Genomic DNA, 21,416 nt, shown 5'->3' with positions numbered 1-21,416 from the left:
GTTCAGAAAATCACATTATCTAAATCAGGTAAGTGATAGATTGAAGAGCTATATGTATAAATATTAATATATCCTGTCATTCCTGAATTTTCTTTTATCTATTGACTTCAAATTTTGAGGACAATTATTAATTTCATTTTCTTTAATGTACAGAAAACAAGGTGCATATCTTATATGTACATGCTATTGTTATAAACATCACTGCATATAGAAAACAAGTTTTGATTAATCAACTGGTTGACTAAAATACAGAGTAAAAAATACTTCTGTTTTAGATACTTGGAGTTTCAAGACAATCTGAATGTTTTGAATTGATAAATGTGTATCCTGAAGAAATACATTTTTATAATTGTCCTTACTAAGGGGTAATTGTCTTAGTATTATTGCTATGAATAAAGAATTAAAGATTTAGAGCTTATCAATACCTTACTTTTATTTCTGGCAGTTTGTTTTCATCAGTGCTTTAACAGGAGAGTATAGAAGGCATAACAGGCCAAATTTTTTTCACCTGAAGAAAAAAAAAGATAACAATACATGCCTTATAAATAAGAAATTTAATTGTGCATTTAATGAGCAATACAAAAATATTATCACTTAACCATGAAAAAAATTTTTTTTATATATTTTAGCTTTATTTTTGAGACGGAGTCTCGCTGTGTCGCCCAGGCTGGAGTGCAGAGGCGCGATCTCGGCTCACTGCAAGCTCCGCCCCCGCGGGTTCACGCCATTCTCCTGCCTCAGCCTCCGGAGCAGCTGGGATTACAGGCGCCCGCCATCACGCCCAGGTAATTTTTTGTATTTTTAGTAGAGATGGGGCTTCACCGTGTTAGCTAGGATGGTCTCTCTCTCCTGACCTTGTGATCCGCCCGCCTCGGCTTCCCAAAGTGCTGGGATTACAGGCATGAGCCACCGCGCCCGGCTGAAAATGTTTTTTAAAAGTAAAGAAATAGAATTACAATTACAAACAATATTCAATATATTTAAGGCTTAATGTCTTGTCATTTCTTTTGTTTTCCTCAGTCTGTCCTTACATACATATTGTATGAGTTATTTACTGTGATATAGCAACTTACTTCAGAATTTAGTGATTTACAGCAACACACATTTATGATCTCATGATTTCTGTGGGGTGGAAGGCCAGTTGTAACTTAGCTCGTTGCCATTACTGGCTCAACATCTGTAGTGTGGTTTCAGTCAAGCTGTTAATTAGAAATGCTGTCACCTGAAGACTCAATTGGAGTTGGAAAATGCACTTTTATGGCTACAAAGTTGTTGCCGGGATTCAAAAATTCCAATGCTAAGCTCGCTCATGTGGCCTCTCCACAGGGTTCCCTGGCAGCTGGCTTCCCCCAGAATGAACAATCTAAAAGACAGTCACAGAAAGACCCAAATCGGAAGCTATAGTCTTTTTATAATCTAATCTTGGAAGTGATATTCCATTACGTCTGACATATTATATTCATTAGAAGTGAATTAATAAGTCCAATCCACAAACAAGGGGAGAGAATTGCCAGGTAGCAAGAATCACTGGAGGCCATCTTGGAAGCTGCCTGCCATACCTGTTAGCTCTCATTAGGGAATGTGCCATACTGTTTAGTTTTCTGGAGCCATCATGGCCACTATATAAACATAAATCCATCATAATATGTACAGGTTCTTGGATTGCTTTGTCAGAAGATTACTCAACTGTCACTCTGCACTCTTCTCTATGTTTCTTACCTGTCCCCTCTCCCATTCCCCTCAGCTATGTCCAACCTTCACCATATTCCTTGAGCCCCTGATGGCTCCCTGTCATTCCCTCAGTCAGATGGCTGCATATTCCTTTTTCACAGAGAAAATAAAGTTCACCAAGCAGTAGCAATCTCAACTTCCCACCATATCCCCAGCACACACAAACTTATTGGATCACATATTCTTTCTCACTTTTTTCTTTTCAAACTTCCTCTGAAGGGTTTCCTCTGAAGTTTGGAAAGAAAACTTTCATTTTTTGCATTGTGGGGGTAGTTTTTTTTTAATTTGCAAAATAATGGGGGTCAATAGACATTTTATTTATTTTTTCTGTAACTTTATCCAGCCCTTTTGGGTTGCTGAAAGCAGATTAGGTCTGTTTTCCATGATGAATTAGAGTTTCCTAAACTTTCCTAATGAGAAGAAACATTTGGAAAGCTTTCTTCCTTGGAAATTCTGATTCAATGCATTGGGTTGAGGGCTCAGGAATTTGCATCTTAAGGAACACTCCGGGTGATTCTTACCTTCAGATAACTTTGGGAAACACTAGGTAGTGTCATTTAAGTAAGATTATTTATTAAATAGTCATTTTAGGGAGAATATGTACTACTGTAGGGAGTAAAAAAAACTATGTAATAGAAGGAACTTGGCCCCAAATTAGTTTCTTTAAGATAAAACAGAGCATTCCCTGAATTAAAATAGCTAAAAAGATGACAGACAGAAATATAAACACATTTTAGTCACAAACAAGATGTTGTAGTCTCTAAGTGTTTAAGTGATTGCAATTTCCTGGGCTTTCTTTGGGAAGATTTTCACAGGAAATTGGCTAGTATTTAGCAATGCTTTTAGTAACTTGAACATGTTCTTGTTTGTGCTTTTGTTTTTTCAGAGAGAAAATGGAAAAGCATTGTGGGAGGAGTTTGTTTTTGTTTTTTAATTTGCCAAATAATAGAGTTCAATGGATTCAGGGGACTTATTTGGCTTGGAAGAACATAGATATTATTACATTATGCAGCAAAGATGCAGTTGGTGGGAGGCCTCTGCCTTGGCTTGAGTTGACCTGTTACTATAACACACAGATAATTCTTGTAGAAAAAGGTAGATTTGTGACCTAATGAAGCTTGAAGAAAACTAACACGTTATTGAGTATCTCTTTGTGTGGTTCCAGGCTAAGACTTCTATAATCATTCTAAAGTCTAATTCAGTTCTAAGCCAACTTTATTTACTATTACAATATAGCCACATTTTTAATTAATAGATTAATGATTTGGATCGAATATCATTCTTAAAGTCACATTTATGAAACACACAGACACACAGAAAGAGAGAGAGAAATAAAATCTATAAGCACCCTAAATATTACATTGAAAAAAACAGTATTCCTTATGTGTAATTTTGCCAGGCCAGGTGTCCATAAGCAGCCAGAGCTGCTAGTTTCCACAAACCCTTTACTATTAATATAATCCTGATTAATGTGTGAATTACACATTAAAGAACTGGAGAAACGGGTGCCTGAGTAGGAAGGCTGGAATGTGAATACAAACCCATTTAGACCCCACCTGGGTTTTTTCAGACCCTAAAGTCTGATAGAATAATAAAAGCATCCTTACACATACACCTATACCAGGGCCCACTTAAGATTAAGAAACTTTCCAAGGCTCTAGAGAAAATTTTCCAGATCCCAGACCCTAGTTAAAGATTAGATATAGATGGAATGAAACACTTCACTTGTAGGTGACCTTCCACATGTAGGCATAGAGCTTAAAATGTATATAAGGCCTGGAGAAAAACGTATAACTTTAAGTTGGTCTGGTGAGTTACTCTGACGTTCTTCCCGTAACCCACTGCAGAAATAAAATACCTTCCTTCCCAGTCTGTCTATATCTCGTTATTGGGCCTCCTCTCAGAACAAGCAGCCAGACCACGTTTGTCCAGGAACATAAAGATGGACAATCAAAATGCTAGGGTTCTTCCTTTACAGCTTGGAAAAAATCTGGCATTTTAAAATTCATTTAAAAAGTTTAAAATTATAGAATAAATTCACTGATATCATTTAACTACTTTTATAAATGACTACAGCCTTTTTAAAAAATATGAAACTGAATAAAAGTTGAATCTCTTTGAATGTTTTGAGTCAACATTTAAAACATTTTTTGTTAAAGTTTTCAAAATTAAAATTAGTAAAACATACCACAGAACTATCTCCATATGTCAGGGAGGAAATCGCAGGAGACAAAATAGTGTTTGATGTTAGTTACAACTCAGTAGCAGCATAGTGAACTCTTTGTTAAGCACCTTTGAACCTCTTATGAGACAAAGAAACCACCTCCTGTTATGCTTATCCGAAGCAATTTCTAAGAGCAGCACTAGGAGTCTTCCACTTATAAAAATTTAGGTAGAGGGAGATAATCTGAGCCTTTTTCTTTACAACCTATACCTCCCTGGGTCCAGCCCAGGCTTCCCTTTCTCAGGAGCCCTTCTGGCTATGGCATCTTACATTAACAACCCACCCACTTCCCTGGTACAGCTGCTGGTGAAGCAAATCGCAGTAACTATCCCACAACCTAAGACTTCAGCTTAACTTTCCAAAGCATAATTCCCCAGCAGGCATTCTTGATAAATCTTTGGCTCCTACTCTAACAGCTGCTCTCAAACTCTCTTTGGCTGGCTCCTGAGGCCCAGGAAAGTTATAAAGATCCAATCAACAGAGAGCATATTATTTACAAACACTTTAAAAGCTATAAAGTGCTCTAGACCTGTAGAGATTCTTAGTAGTGCTTTTTCTCGTGAAAGGTTTTTATAGATCCCTTTAGAGTGGGCCAGAAGGATTTGAGCAATGTGGAGATATTACAAAAAAATAAAATAAAATATTCCCACATTTTTCTAGATGCCAAAATAGCCATAGAAGTAAACATTTATTACTGAATATTTGCCGTGGCAAAATTGCCATTTTAAGATGCAGTAACATTAATCTTTTTCATTTCAATGTGATCAATCAGATAAGAATAAAACGAAGAAGAAATCTGCATTTGAGACATATTATAGTGGGGCTAGAGTTTGATAAAATTAGGTAATAAAAAAATAATTCCATTTCTGGTATGGATTTCTGTTTTATCCTTTTATGTGGATGTTCCATGTGAACACTGAAATCTAGATGCATACTAATTAGTAATTAATATTCATCAACTTGTATAACAGTACTCAACATAATGGTGATTAGCTTTAGATATTTATAGTATCATGAATAACTAGTTAGAAAAATGCATCATTTTTGTTAAAATTACATTATGTTCCATAGGAGAATTTGTGCCCTGATATTGGGGGAAGATACAATGATGTTTTTAACCTCTGCATCCCAAGGAAGCTGAACAAATTTGTTCATATACCTGGAAAGTAGTAGATAATGAATTTATTTTCTGAAGAGTTCTTTTTTAGTCTTATCATCTGTTTTTTTTTTTTTTTTTTAAACCCGTGGAGGAAATTGGTCTGCCAACAAGTATTTTGAACTCCAATGAGCCTTGGCCTAGGCCAAGGAAATATAGGCATAGGCAACAACTCTTAAGGTCCCATCCCCTCTTGGCTACTCAAAGACATAGCTCTGGCAGGTAGTTAACCATTGCCTCTCCTGCATCCTATTGTTTTCTTTCTAGTGACTATCTCCCTTCAACTCACAAACATGCCGTCATCTTATTGTAAATGCAGAACCTTCCCTTGATGCTACTGTCCCGTTTCACCTTGAACTATCAGCAGCATTTGACCCAATTGATCATTGCTCGATTCTTGGCTTTCAGAACACACCACAGTCTATACTTTTTCCTTTTACTTCACAGACGGCTCTTTCTGTTACTTCTAGTCGCTCTGATTTTAAAATGTGAAACTTCCAGAGCTCTGTCCTTAGACGTTTTCTATTTTCTACCTCAGTTCTGTATGTGTTGATCCCATCTAGTCTCATGGCCTTAAATTCTACCAGTATGCCAACAACTTACAAATTTATGTCTCCAGGGTGGATCTCTTCCCTGGACCCTAGAATAATAAATTTGACTGATGACTTTACATCCCCACTTGGAGATAAGTATCTTAAACATAATATGTCTAAAATTAAATTTCTAATATTCTCCATGAAAGCTGTTCATCCCACAGCTTTCTCTATCTCAGTAATTGGCAACTCTGTATTTCCATCTACCCAGGCTAGACATATTTAACTGAGTCTTGAATGTATTCTTTACAGCATATATTCAATTTATGATCAAATTCTGTTGACTCTACCTTCAAAATATAACCAGCACTGACTTTTTTTCAACTCCTTCGCTGCTACTAACCACATCTAAGCCTCCCTCATTTGCCACCCAGATTATAGTCTCCAAACTGTGCTTATAGTTCTTCCGTCTGTTATCAACATGGAGCCTCTTAAAATGACAGATCATGAACCCCACTGCCTAAAAACCCGTAACAGTTTCACTTTTAATTTAGAGCAATGGCTTAAATCCACACAGTGCCCATGTGTGAATCTAGCCCCCATTCATTCTTACAGCAGGGGCATCATGAATTATTTCTCCACTCCCCCTGCAGGGCTGATGTTCTTATTGTTGCTTGTGAGCAGTTAAATATGGTTCCACCTTAACTTTTGCACTTGCTGTTCTCTCTCCCTGGTATGCTTTCCTTCCGTATATCCTTATGACCTGCTTCCTTACTTTCTTCAGAAAATAATCAACTTTTTTTTTTTTTTTTTTTTTTTTTGAGATAGAGTTTGCTCTTGTTGCCCAGGCTGGAGTGCAATGGTGTGATCTTGGCTCACCACAACCTCCACCTCCTGGATTCAAATGATTCTCCTGCCTCACCCTCCCGAGTAGCTGGGATTACAGGCATATGCCAACACACCCGGCTAATTTTTAGTAGAGATGGAGTTTCTCCATGTTGTCCAGGCTGGTCTCAAACTCCTGACCTCGTGATCCGCCTGCCTCGGCCTCCCAAAGTGCTGGGATTACAGGCATAAGCCACCATGCCCGGCCAATAATCAACATTTTAATAAGGGTTTTTCTGGCCACACTATTTAATATTACACTTCATCAGAGCTTCCTATTTCTATGCGCTGTTTTATTTTCTCTATAACACGTATCACTTTTTGACATATTATATAATGTACTTGTGATTGACTTTGTTTCTTCACTATCTTACTGTACTTTAGCGCCTTGAGAACAGAAATTTTTATCTGTTTGGTTCATTGCTATATTCCCAGTGCTTGGCATGTAGTAGGTGCCAGAAAATATGAATGTTGAATGAACACATGAATGGATGAAACAAGCTTAAAATTTAGTTGTGAAAATAAGGTTAACACTTTAGAAAGAAAATAGAAATGGCAGAGGATGTAAGGAATTATGACACTAAAGTTCAGAAAAAAAGATTTCAAGGTCTAGAAGCTTTAGTGAACATCTTTGCAGGCATTCTGGGCATTCAGTTATATTCTTAGTAACCATAAAATAAAGTTAAATTGGGCATTTGATTAATGAGCTCTGAGAATCTGAATCTTCAACTATATATTTCGAAAAAGATACTCACCCTCTCTCATCTCAGATCATCTCATCAAACTTCTGAGCTGCTGCTGGATACAAATTGTCTATTATGCTTAAATAGTAACTCCTCCATCTTTACAAATGGGGAAAATAAGCTCATCTTCCTTGTCCAGGATCAAACAGTATCTCCTCTTTGCATTAACTAGATGATAAACTCCATGAGGGTAGACACTTAATCTGTTTTGCAAACCACCACTTCTTCAGTACTCATTACAAAATAGGAATAAGCATTTTATAGGTATTTGCTGAATGAATGAGTGAATCTTCCCTGACTCTTATATTACTACCACTTTGCCATTTTTTATTTCATGGTATATTTCTCGTGCTCTTTCTTGTGTTGTATTATTGTAATGACATGTATTTGTCATATCCACAATAACTTTTCTTTCTTTCCAGCTTTATTGAGTTCTGATTGACCAATAAAAATTATATATATATATTAGGGCATACAATGTGCTTATTTGGTATAGGTGTATATTGTAAAATGATTAGCACGATCAGGCTGATTAACATATCTATCACCTCACATAATTACCTCTCTTAATTTATGTTGCAAGAATATGCGAGATCTATTCTCTTAGAAAATTTCAAATAAGCAATACATTATTAACTATAGTCACCATGCTGTACATTAGATCTCCAGAACTTATTCAACTAATAAAAGTTTATAGACTTTGACCAACATCTCTACATTTTCCCTACCTCCCAGTTTCTTGTAATTACCATTCCACTATTTCTATGAGTTTGACTCTTTCATTTTCCACATATAAGTGATATCATACAGTATTTGTCTTTCTGTGTCTGCCTTATTTCACTTAGTATATATATTTCAGGTTCATCTGTGTTGTCAGAAATGACGGTATTTTTTTCTATTTATAATGCCGAATAATATTCCATTGCATATGTACATATAACAAATTTTCTTTATTCATTTATCCATCAATGGGCAGTTAGCTTGTTTCCCTATCTTGCTTATTGTAAATAAACAGCAATGAATTTGGGAGTGCAGATATCTTCTTGACATACTGATTTTATTTCCTTTGGAAATATACCCGGAAGTGGGATTGCTGAATCTTACAGTAGCTCTACTTTTAAATTTTGAAGAACCTTCATGCTGTTTTCCATAATTGCTATACTAGTTAATATTCCCACCAAGAGTGTATAAGGATTTCCTTTTCTCCACATTCTCACAATACTTGTTATCTTTTATTTTTTGATAATAACCAACCTGACAGTTGTAAGGCAATATCTCATTGTGGTTTTTATTTGTATTTTCCTGATGATTAGTAATTACTTAAAGGAATGCCTTTTATTATACCTGTTAGCCTTTTAGATATATTTTTTGGCAAGATGTCTTTTCAGGTCCTTAACCCATTTTTTAATAGAGTTATTTATTTTTTTGCTATTGAGTTATAGGAATTCCTTGTATATTTTGGCTATTATCATACTATTATCAGCTATATGACTTGGACATATTTTCTCCTATTGCTATGCAGAAACTTTTTAACTTGATACAGTCCCATGTGTTTATTTTGCTTCTGTTGTCCATGTTTTCATGTCATATTCATGAATTAATTGTCATGACCAGTGTCAAGGAGCTTTTCCTCCATGGTTTATCTTAGAAGTTTTGTGATTTCAAGTGTTAAGCTATTATGATTTGATTTTTGTATATGGTTAAGATAAGGGTTCAATTCATTCTCCGTATGTGGATATTCCAATTTTCCCAGCACCATTTGTTGAAGAGATTATCCTTACCCATTGTGTATTCTTGGTGCCTTTGTCAAAAATTAGTTAACTACAAATGTGTGACTAATTCTGGGCTTTATATTTTGTTTCATTGGTCTATAGTCTGTTTTTATGCCAGAACTATATTGTTTTGATTATTATACCTTTGCAAGATATTTAAAAATCAAGAAGTATGATACTTCCAGCTTTATTCTTCTTTCTTGAGATTGCTTTGGCTATTTTGGGTCTTTGTGGTTCCACATTAATTTTTACAATTTTTTTCTTTTTGTGAAAAATGCCATAGAAATTTTGATAGGGATTTTGTTGAATCTGTAAATTACTTTGGGTATTATGGTCATTTTAACAATATTACCTCTTCCAATCCATGAACATGGAATGTCTGTGCATTTATTTGTGTCTTCCTCAATTTATTTTATCAGTGTTTTATACTTTTCAGTGTACAGATATTTCACCTAATTGGTTAAATTTATTCCTAAGTGCTTTATTCTTTTTGATGTTATTGTAAATGGTGTTGTTTTCTTAAACTTTTTGGATGCTTTGTTGTTAGTGTATTATAAACACAACTCATTTTGTATATTGATTTTGAATTCTGTAACTTTACTGAATTTGTCTATTAATTCTTACAGTATTTGGTGGAGACAGAATAACTTTTAAACTCTTGAGAGTTGGGCTATATCTATTCCATGTTTGCCTTTTTCACTTTTCCCTCTCTAAGAATGTATCATTACAAGGTACTTAATCAGTGAGGATTTACATTGCATGGTATATTAGTTAGCTGTTACTGCCTTAAAAATAACTACAAAATCTCAGGGACCCAAAATAATAAGTATTTTTCTCATGCTTTTGCAATTCAGTAGGGGTTCAGCTAATGCAGTCTGGGCTTGGCTAGGAGGCTATAACCTGTAGGTTCAGCTTGAAAATGTTCCACATGTCTCTCATCCGCCTTGGATCAATAAGTTAGCTGGGCTATGTTCTCATACCAAACTGAGGGTCGGGCTGCTATTTCTCATGGCCTAATAACAAGATGCAGATGAACTGGGAAGGAAAAGAGTTTTATTTCTGTAATCAGCTACAGGGAGAAAGCCTGGAAATTATTGTCAGGCCAACTCAAAATTACAAAGTTTTCCAGAGCTTATATACCTTCTTAGCTGTGTGTCTACACGTAAGTGTACATTCATCTAAAGACATAAATGATTAAGTTATTTTAATCTGTAACTAAGGTCTGAGTCCTGAAGACCTTCCTCTGGAGCCTCATTAAATTTACTTAATCTAAATGAGTCCAGGTGCTGGGGTGATTACCCTTATCTTGTCTGCTGCTAAATCACAGAGGTTTGGGGAGTGCCATCAGATCTCCAGTAAACTTTTTTTTTTATTGGGAGTTTCTTCAGACCCCCAATAGAACTTGTTTAATCCTAAATGGGTCCTGTTAAGAATTCTTTCATTACTTTGTCATGCTTTAAGGTCCAGGAAAGGCCTAGGCAAAACTCTTGGTGGGCTTTGATTACATTCCACCTTTGTATAAGGGCACTGGCTTTTTTTTAGCATTTAATATTTAATATTTAATTTAACCACTCAGTACTGAAACAGTTGTTATGGAGGCCTGCATTAGTGAGACCTGGCCTGCCACAGTAATGGCAGAAAGCAAGAGAGCAAGCTGAACTGTGCAATGCCTCTGATGGCCTAGGCTTACCTAGAAAACTCGTTTGCACACACTTTCTTTTAATTCCAGGTCTAAGCCAGAAGACAATGGGCAAAGAAATGCACTTTGTCTGTCACTGGTAGAAAAGCTATAGAATCAAATGACAAAAGATGAAAAAATAGGCCAGGGTGAAGAACATGGGCTAAAAATGTCACATACATTGAATGTGATCAGCCACATTCATTGGCTTAAAATGTCTGATCATTATACCAGAGCATGGAGTGTGGAGCTTTACAGGGTTTCATAGCACTTTCATTCATTCCACAAAACTTTTTAGGGTTCCTACCATGTGTCAAGTCTTAGTCTAGCTCATGAGGATACAAAATGAATAAAAGACACAATAACATTGTAAAACAAACAGGAAAATAGTGACCTATTTTACAAAAGAGTTAAGTGATTTGGTTTAGTTTATGCACATAGTAAATAGGAGATCCTAGAATTGAACATAGATTGGTTTGTCATAAAAATAAAGTCTACACTATTTTCTAATTTACCTATAATCGTGACAGGATTCGAATGCCACTTAGAGTCCATAATGTAAATGCAGAGACAAGGGGAGAGAAAATCTAACTCTATTCTATATCTATATCATTGAATAAAAGAGGCCAGCTTGCTCAGTCATCCAACTATCCCAGGCCATGTGTAAGATATGCTGACATTAGCTAAGATGACTCCTGCGACCTACCTTCTCGTTTTCAGTGAGTGAGATTATACACATTATTTTGGGGCAGTGACTCCAAAGGAAGAGCCTGTGAAAAGAGAAATTACTATAAGTGTATGAAAACACACCTTGGAACTTCATTAGTAAAATGAAATCCTGTATTTTTCTTTTGTTGTTACCTTGTGCACTTTAACATTGCCTTCCCCAAGAAGCTGTTTCTCATAGGAACATATTGATTTAATCCAGTCTTACAGCTGGAGCTGGGAAGTGCCTTGAATAACAGTAAGGTTTTTATATGGAATATGACTTAATTTAGAGAATAACTGCAGATACAAGATGGCAGATTCATTAAACTGCCTAACTGATCAATGTACTACCATTTGAAAAGCTAGACTGAGGACTAAATAGCTTTTCACATTGGTTGTCAGACATCCTTTTAAATGTCTTGTTATAAGTTACGACAGATGTACGAGAAACAGCTTTAGGTAATCAGAAAGTCAGGCCAGCAGTTTGAATCTATCAGTGGGGGAAATCACCTATGTACAACAGGTGCTGCTTCCTAGGCTTACGTTTTTCAAGGAGCATTCTGTATGAAACCAGAAATAAAATGTGGTTTGCTCTCTCCCTGGTAACAATGGCAGTGGAATACAAATCCTTTATTATAAAGCACCTGCTTCCCCTGTTTTCTCAATTTGCAGTAAATAGAAAGCTCCCTAAGTTCAAGTGGGAACCTGTTCTTCCTATAATCTGTGTCAGCAGTTATTTTATATAAGAAAGTCACAGGAGCAGAGACTTTATTGAAGAATTTGGGGCTTCTGGTGCTTATTCTGGAAACATCCATGTCCCTGATACTTTCTAGCCATGAGCACCAGGTTTGGGTTGCACAGTTCATCGCTTGGCTCCAAATCTTAGAGAGTTGTCTTAATCAGCGACAGCCTAGCCCAGTTAGGATTAACAGAGGAGGGAAAATTTCTTGCCTTAAAGAACAGTCATGCAAACTGTACTCCAAAGTATATTCCACCAATGGGGAGCCACAGTTATAGACCTGAGAGTTTTTAATTTTAGCTTATTTTCAGTGGGAGTTCTATAGCTGTAGCTATGATTTTGAAAATGCTCTAATTTGATATAGCGATTATCTTCTAATCGCTTCCCTGCTTGGTGAACTCCTATCCTCCTGTGAAAGGATGTGGATATTGAAGTCTTTTTCATAATTCTGCTCTTATTCCCTTTTATATAAAGTAAAGGTCAGAACATGCCTCCCCTCAAAAGATTCTCTGTACTTTTTCTGCCCTAAATGTCATTTCAAAACAAGGAAATAAAAACAGTATGAACATTATGTATGTTAGAAATGGTACTTGTGGTTGGGAAAAGAAAAAGAATTGATGACCCCAACCCCTTACCTGTGTTGTCATTGTCCTATCTGTAGGGTGCCAGTGCATTTCAACTCACCTTCCTGTTGAGCTAATTAGAACAAATGGACTGATAAAGATAAAACAGAGTTGCTTCATTAAAATATGTCATACTTAAGGCTTTTCAATGGCCCAGATTCAGTGTAAGCAGGACATGGAGTATACACAGACATGAGTCAATTATAAGAGGTTTAACTAAGAGATTTAACGAGGTGGTCCAGCAGGCAGGTTTCTCAACTATAGGCAAAAAACAGTAGGTATAGACATAGTGAATGGAAAACCCCATTAGAGGTACCCAATGAGTCTGGAGTTGAAAGACTAGTCTACGGGTTGGCAAACTTTTTATGTTAAGATCTAGATAGTAAATAATTTAGACTTTGCAGGTCATATGGTCTCTTTTGCAAGTACTGTACTCAACTTTGCTATTATAGCATGAAAACAGTGATAGTTGACATGCCAATGAATTAATGTGGCTATGTTTCAATAAAATGTTAGACTTAGTCAAAGATAAACCAGAGTATGCATCAAGGACTTAGGTTTGAGGTCACAGAGTATTGGGTCAGTTAACTAGATCCAAAATACAATTTCAGAACAGAATCCATGGTAAGACAGATAAGCTGAACTACTGGGGTATACTGGCTGGCAGATTCTTAGAAAACTCCCTGCTCAGACTAAAAGAAATGGTACTCAAATCTAGGTGAGTACAAAAATGTACAAAATTATCCATCTCATCTAGTCCTAAGGCAAGTATAGTTACAGCAACTCTGGAAGATTAGATGAATGATGGAACTAGAACATGACATGAACTAGAACATGACCAGAAATAAAAGAATAAGAAAATTATTAATTTTGTCTGAGCAAAATAAAACACAAACACATACTAATACTCTTTATATTACTTGAGAAACTGCTTATTTTCTCTGAGCTGCAACTTATCCCACAGTTCTATCCTTTATGTAAATGAAATAAAAAGGGTGCTTACTTACCTTGAAAAGTGTTGTAAGGCCAAAAATGAGTTGTGACATATGTGAAACATTTGATCCAGTATACTTTTCCTGAATTAAGTCCCCTAATAAAAGGTAAGAGCCATTATTATTATTATTATTTTTTGTGATCTCAATTGGTACTGCACTTAAAAATATACTCTGTCATGTTTTATTGATTTTTTAAAAACTGCTATATTCTATAAAATGGTCTTCTAAAAGAATTCGTTTTAGGAAAGAATAAATAAAAAGAAAGCCATTGGATATAGATTGAGTGAAAACTTCATTGGATGTAGATATAGAGCAAATACCAAATTTTATTCTGACTAGGATATGACCACTGTGACATTGTATGACAAGGTGATTGTTTCTTTCTCCTCCTACTTTTCTTACTCCTTTTCCTGTTTCTTTATGCCTGGACATAGGGAAAGGAAAGAGTGGGAAAAGTTATAGGGCAAATGCATAGCTTCATTTTACAAATCAAATGCAGAATAATGCTTAATGATAACGTGAAGATTGGGGAAAACAGAAAAAAAACGATATGCAAATCTAATGGAAGAACTAATATCTGGATAATAGTAATAGTTCAGAGCATTTTAGGATATATGCTCTACTTAAACTTTGTGGGAAGTCCAGTACTCAAATTTACTCTAAATTCATTGCCATCTATTTGGCTGTAGCAACTAAAAACTCAATAATAAGAATAGCAATAGCAACTAAAATTAATGTGTTTACTGTAAGGCGTTATATTCAGGACTATATATATTAACTAACTTAATGCTCAAAATATACCTAAGAGGCAAACATCATTATTACGCCCATTTTACAGATGGAGAAAACTGACATACAAACAGGTAAAGAATTTTACCAAGATGGTGCATTAAACAACAGAGCCAGGATTTTCACCCAGAGGAGCTAGCTCCAGAGCCTAAGCACTTAAGTACAAAATGATGCCTCACATTTTCAAGAAGCCAATTCCAGCATTAGTGTGGCCATCTTGTCCCATTAAACCAGAACTTTTTTTGGTTTTGTTACTGAAAGTCCTGCATCCTGGGAACCCTCTGGACAGTGGATCACCCTAACATATCTCACTTAATAAAGTTTGGCTTGTAAAAGAAAACAAAAAGACCCTAAGCTGTTAAAATAGATGTCACAAGATCCACTCACTAATGCTCAGGCATTCTAATTAAAAAGGAACAGTCCACACTATCACAAAGTGCATCTGACCTTAGTTTAGAGGTGATTATAACGGATTTGTTTAATTGGCTTCCCAACTAAGAAGGAAGTAGCTAAAGAAATCAAGAGTTGAAATTGACAGAGAAAAAAAGAAACTAAAAATTATAAGGACAAAGTATGAGGACATTTAATGACACTTAATAACATTTAATTGTGCATTAGTTAATGCGCTGTGTTTGTCAGTGACAAAAAAATCTACTTGAACCATCCTCAGCAACAGGAAAAATTTATCAGAAATACTTGTAAAGAAGGGCATGGGCGCCATTAGAAGCTGCTTCCTCTTATCACTGCTTCTCTTTGTTGTGGCGTTATTCTTCTCTCAGGCTGCCTCTCTCTACATGGCTGAAGATAGGAAACAAACACATCCTAAATGTTATATCTTAAGTCATAGAAAAAAAATTGATTATTTTAGTCCAAAATTTAAAATCCCATGAAAAGAACCATCTTCCTACTTTGGATCATGCAGCCATTTCTGAGGCAAAATATCTGCTGCCAGAGTTGGGGGTCACGTAATGGTATGGTTTGGCTGTGTCCCCACCCAAATCTTGAATTCCTATGTGTTGTGGGAGGGATCTGGTGGGAGGTAATTGAATCATGGGGTCAGGTCTTTCCCATGCTATTCTCATGATAGTGAATGAGTCTCATGAGATCTGATGTGTGTGTGTGTGTGTGTGTGTGTGTGTGTTTTTTTTGAGACGGAGTCTTGCTCTGTCACCCAGGCTGGTGTGCAGTGGCATGATTTTGGCTCACTGCAAGCTCCACCTCCTGGGTTCACACCATTCTCCTGCCTCAGCCTCCTGAGTAGCTGGGACTACCATCGCCCGCCACCACAACCGGCTAATTTTTTTGAATTTTTAGTAGAGATGGGGTTTCACCATGTTAGCCATGATGGTCTCGATCTCCTGACCTCGTGATCTGCCTGCCTTGGCCTCCCAAAGTGCTGGGATTACAGGCATGGGTCACCGCACCAGGCAGAGATCTGATGGTTTTATACAGGGGAGTTTTCCTGCACAAGCTCTCTCTTGGCCTGCTACCATCCATGAAAGACATGATTTGCACTTCCTTGCCTTCTGCCATGATTTTGAGGCTTCCTCAGCCACATGGAACTCTAAGCCCATCAAACTTCTTTCTTTTGTAAATTGCCCTTCTCGGGTTTGTCTTTATCAGCAGCATGGAAAAGGACTAATTCACATAACAACATGGCAGCCTTGTGTGGCAGACTGCCACTGCTACTATTTGAGACCGTCATTACAGCAGTTACTACTGTTACTGCTTGAGACCACCATTACGAGACTGAACAAAGGGGAATGAATGTAGAAATGAAAACTTAAGACAAAAGAAACTGTTTCAAAGGAACGGGCCAGGGGAAGAAGAGAGCTCCCTGCTTCTAGTGAGCAAAGGCAGCCCCTGAGCTTCCACAGCCCTTCCTATTTATTGGGTAGAAAGAGCAGGGTGGAGGAGGTAACAATTGGTCAGCTGCTTAATCGATCACAGTTCACATTATTGCTAACAGGCTTCAGATGTGCCTAATAACAAGAAACACTTGTGCCTGGGTTGTGACTGCCCTCAGCATTCCTTCTGGGTGGCAGATGCAGTTTGTCAGTTTGCCAACATTCTGCATTTATGAGAAGAGTTTGCTGTGTACTCATACAGCCTCCAGTGTTAATACTGAGTTGATCACGACCCTCAACCTTTCAGCCTCCAACCGCCTTGAAGGAATCATATTGCTAAGTGGAGAAGAGTGCTTCCCAGAAGGACATTGTGAAGATGTTCACCACCATTCTCTGCTGAGCCGTACAGCACACTCCCATACTGACTCTCAACCAACCCCAATATACATTCTCTTTTGCTCTTCCTTTTGTATGTAGATTATTAAAATGTCCCCCTTTAATGAATTTTAAATATCCTACATATAAACAAAAAAGTTTCTCCCCCCCAACCAAAGGGAAAAATTCAACACTTGTCCAGCTAACTATGATTTTTACAGAATTGTTATTTACAAAAATATGCCAAGCCTGACAAACAGGGTGGAGGTGGAATGGGACAGCATAAAAGTTACTCTTGTAAGTTTGGGCTTTCTGTGTGACAGCATAGCTAAAGTCATGGCCTCTTCAAATTAGTCTGCATCATGCCATGATCATACCTCAAACAGTACTTCACTCAATACTAATCAATTTAACAAGCCAAGATACCCAATATGTAATAATAGATAAAAAAATCAAATTCCCTCTTAGTGAAGAGGAAAGTTAAAAATAGGATCAATATACCTTGGTCTAATAGAACATCAGGTGTATAGGGGTGGAGATATTTGTTTGTTTTATCGACTGATATATTCCTAGTACCAGACACATAGCAGTCACTCAATATGTAATTATTTAATAAATGGACCTCTTTTCTTTGTTGTATTCCGTGGAAGTAGAGTGTGTTATTTGATCAACTGATATAGCTGCTGAAATTCTGTTAGTTGTTCTCAGTATTGCCTTGAGAGAGTAAAACGGATGTATTAAGTTTGTTATGATACTGAGTGATAGATGACTTGCAGTTGACTGCACACTGAACTTCAATCATTAGTCAAAACTTGGAAATTGATCCTCAATTACTCTCATTCATTGTATGCGTTTCATCTCCTAACTCAAGTATTCAGGTTCTGACAGTATAACTGTGACTAAAAAATTAAGCAAGCAACTGTCTAGGTCGCAAAGTTCATATGACTGTTTCCTTCTATACTCCTGTTTTTTTACTGTTAGTTCTTAAATGTTAGCTCTGAAATTCAGGTATTTTGACAGGATTCAGAGAACCTGGTAAAAACCCAGATTTTCAATAAGGGTGATTAAATGTCATAATATATTCCATGTTAGGTATGCCTATGGACTTACTGAATATCTTGAGACTAGCATATTATTTTTCATATCTCTAAAAATGGAAATATAGATGAAAGTATGAGTGTTATTTGTAGCTATATAAAGCTATGTGAATTAATAAGTTTGCAGACTCTATACTTTTTTATATTGAGAAGTCATGCCTGTATCTGCCATCTGTTATAGTGGCTTCAATGAGGCTGACTTCTGGCTTCAGTGCAGGCCAGTTCACTAGAGTAGTTCATACCCTCGCCCCAGTTAGTGATTCAAGAATGGGTTGGTGACTCCAGTTGAGCCAATAAAAGCCATCTCTGGGAGTTATTTTTCTGGGTTCATGAGTAAAATACAACTCTTACCTCTGGAAATATTAGTAATTCTAATGCTTCCAGGGATCATATTTGCCAACAAGATAGAAAAGCATTCCTAAAACCAAAGACTACCCAGGGATGAAGAGAGAGGCCTGATGATGTTTTCAATTCTTGAATACCAATATGTCTTAAGTCAAATCTACCCTGGAGCTTTCAGTTTTATAAGCCTCCAAATTTCATTTTCACTTACACTAGATATAGTTGTATGGAACTTAGATTGTTTCAACCAAAATGTCCTGATAGAGTTTATAGCAATTTGAAATAAAAATATATAATGAAATATTTATAAGGCTTTTTAATACATTATGAAAGAGTAATATTGAAATAATGTTGGTATGAGAATTTTAAAATATAAACATCTGTAAGGATACAAATATTATACAAGCATAATTACTAAAGGACAAGTTATAAAGATAGAATGATGTACTCAAAACAATTCTTAGAAGCAGATTCAATTCAGAATAATGGTTTTAAAATCTCTCCATGATTCCAGCAGTACTATGAAATCAATGTGCAAATAATGTTTTCTAAGATCATATATAGTATTTATACTTATTATGTAAATTTTCTTGAGATGTACTTTGAGTTCAATGTTCACAATCAATAAATACAATTTCTTGTTGACTTTCAAATGATAACATGTAAGGAACAGTTTCTTTAACAGTAAGTGAGATTTCTTATTTCTGAAGTGTAAAAATGGAATATTGAGCCAAGCAATAATTTCAACATAGCAATAAATAGCTCTTTTTCATTTAAAGATACAGAAAAGTGACTGCTTCTCAAGCCTACGTTAAATGTGCAGCCATTTGACTAAAGAAGGGCAATTAAGATAATGTATCTTTTGTGAATATTAAAAATTTGTTTGTAAGACTTGGTAGGTAGGATCATATTTACTTACTGAAGCTAAGAAATCAACTGAGTAGCTCAAACAAAAAGGCCTGTTAGAATACAGCTTAATAATACAGTTTTAGGATAACATCTTCCACAAAGCACACCTAATGAATTTAAAAGCTTTTTCTTTATAAAATAGACATTTATAAACAAAAGAAACTTTGGGAAGATTCATTGACTCTGTCAATCTCTTCTTTTTTCTTTTTAAAGCTAAGCCTAACTGACATTTTGGGATGATTACCAAAATCAATAGTAATAGAACTACCAACATAATAGCAAGATAGAGAAAAAATTAATGAAATACAAGATAATTTTGTTACATGGCCTCAGAAGAGCTGAAGGCCGTAGGGAAATATTTAAATAAATCTTTTACATCAGTAATAAGCATACGCATACTAGTAGATAATAAAAATGACAAGCATATATTTTGCATAGAAAAAATACATTTGCTAATATTGTCTGTGTGAATAGCATCGATTTCAGTATTCCTCAAACACGGTTTGTGAAATGAGATTTACACAAGATTTGGCAGTGCATAAATTTCTCTTAAGGCATGAAGTATGATTTTCAGAGCCAAATTGACTGTTTCAGAACAACCGCACATCTTTAATAAAGTGCTGTGGTACTGTTCTGAATTTTTTCTAGAGGCCAAAAGAAGTCTATTCATTATGTTACAGGCATCTTTATATCTTCTGAAGTTTAGGATTTTGCTATGCACTGAATAAAAAATAGACAAACAAAACACAGAAACAATAACAGGCACAGAACAAAATAAGAATAAAAAGATTCATGCTCTAGACAAAATCTTGGATTGGAAGTTGAAGCAAGAGACAGGGGTGATAGCATTATTCTCCTAACAACCAAATTTGTGTCCCCAAATTGAACATATCCCAAACTATCTGGAAACAGTTTTGTTCTATTTTTAAATCAACTGTAATTCGGTGCTGAACTCTTTCTTAAGGTCACTCCTGTCTCTAAATTTCTATGATGTTATTGCATTTCATATTTCCTGGGAAACAAAAAATCTAATTGATAGAAAACAGACACATGCTTTTAACAGCTCTGAATATATAGAAAGACATCCATTTAATTACAGGCAGTGAATTATATATAAAAAACTTCGCAAGAATTCTTAAAAATTATTTGACTTCTCATCTCACCGTTCTCTATTATAAATTGTTAGCTTTGTCCTTCTTAATAGCACTTTAACCATACCTTTATTACGGTAATCATCTCTTTGTAGTAGCGTACTTGTACAGTTCTCTGTCCTTTCTTTACCCTGCAGTGTGAGTTCCTTTAGGGAAGGACCTAGTTTCCTTTTTGTCTTTTTAAAAAATTTAATGTAATTCTATTTTACTTTCTTGTGATAAAAACATTTAACATGAGATCTACCTTCTTAATAATTTTTTTCTTCTTTTTTTTTGAGATGGAGTCTTGCTCTGTCACCCAGGCTGGAGTGCAGCGGTGCAATCTTGGCTCACTGCAACCTCTGCCTCCTGGGTGGCAGCGATTCTTCTGCCTCAGCCTCCCGAGTAGCTGGGACTACAGGTGTGTGCCACCACGCCTGGCTAATTTTTGTATTTTTAATAGAGATGGGATTTGACCATATTGGCCAGGCTGGTCTCGATCACCTGACCTCGTGATCTGCCCGCCTCAGCCTCCCAAAGTGCTGGGATTACAGGAGTGAGCCACCATGCCCAGCCTTAAGGAATCTTTAAGTGTACAATTCATTTTTGTTGACTATAGGTACAATGCTGTACAGCAGATCTCAGAGCTTACTCATCTAGCTTGACTGAAATTTATGCCAGTTGATCAGTAGTAACTCCCCATTTAACCTCTCCCTAGCCCCTGGTAACCATCATTCCACTTTTTGATTCTGAATTTGACTATTATAGATACTTCACATAAGGGGAATCATGCAACATTTGTCTTTCTGTGACTGTCTTATTTCACTTGAAATCCATGTTGTCGCATATCGCAGAGTTTCCTTTTTTGTTTTTAAAGCTGAGTAGTATCGCATTTTATGTATATCCCACATTTTTCTTTATCCATTCTCCTGTTTATGGGCATTTAAGTTATTTCCACATATTGGCTATTTTAATAAAGATGCAATGAATATAGGATTGATAATATATTTTAAAGATTCTGATTGCAAATATTTTGGAAAAATTATCAGAAGTGGGATTGCCAGATCATATGGTAGGATGATAGGTGTCTTTTTTGTGTGTGTGGAACTGTCATACTGTTTGCCATAGTGGCTGCACTAC

General features: G+C 36.1%; 1 long non-coding RNA gene across 1 annotated transcript in view; it reads left to right on the top strand.

Moving 5' to 3' along the window:
• Positions 1 to 724: 724 nt before the first annotated feature.
• Positions 725 to 21,416, top strand: part of LOC115934300 (uncharacterized) — a 143,909-nt gene continuing 123,217 nt past the window's right edge. The window contains exon 1 of the long non-coding RNA XR_004070116.3: positions 725 to 785. This is a non-coding gene — a long non-coding RNA (uncharacterized lncRNA). The remainder of the gene's footprint in view (positions 786 to 21,416) is intronic.

Source organism: Gorilla gorilla, chromosome 3, assembly GCF_029281585.2.
Source record: "Gorilla gorilla gorilla isolate KB3781 chromosome 3, NHGRI_mGorGor1-v2.1_pri, whole genome shotgun sequence".
Taxonomy (NCBI): Eukaryota; Metazoa; Chordata; class Mammalia; order Primates; family Hominidae; genus Gorilla; species Gorilla gorilla.
The sequence above is the reverse complement of the archived record's forward strand: the minus strand, read 5'-3'. Positions and strand labels throughout refer to the sequence as shown.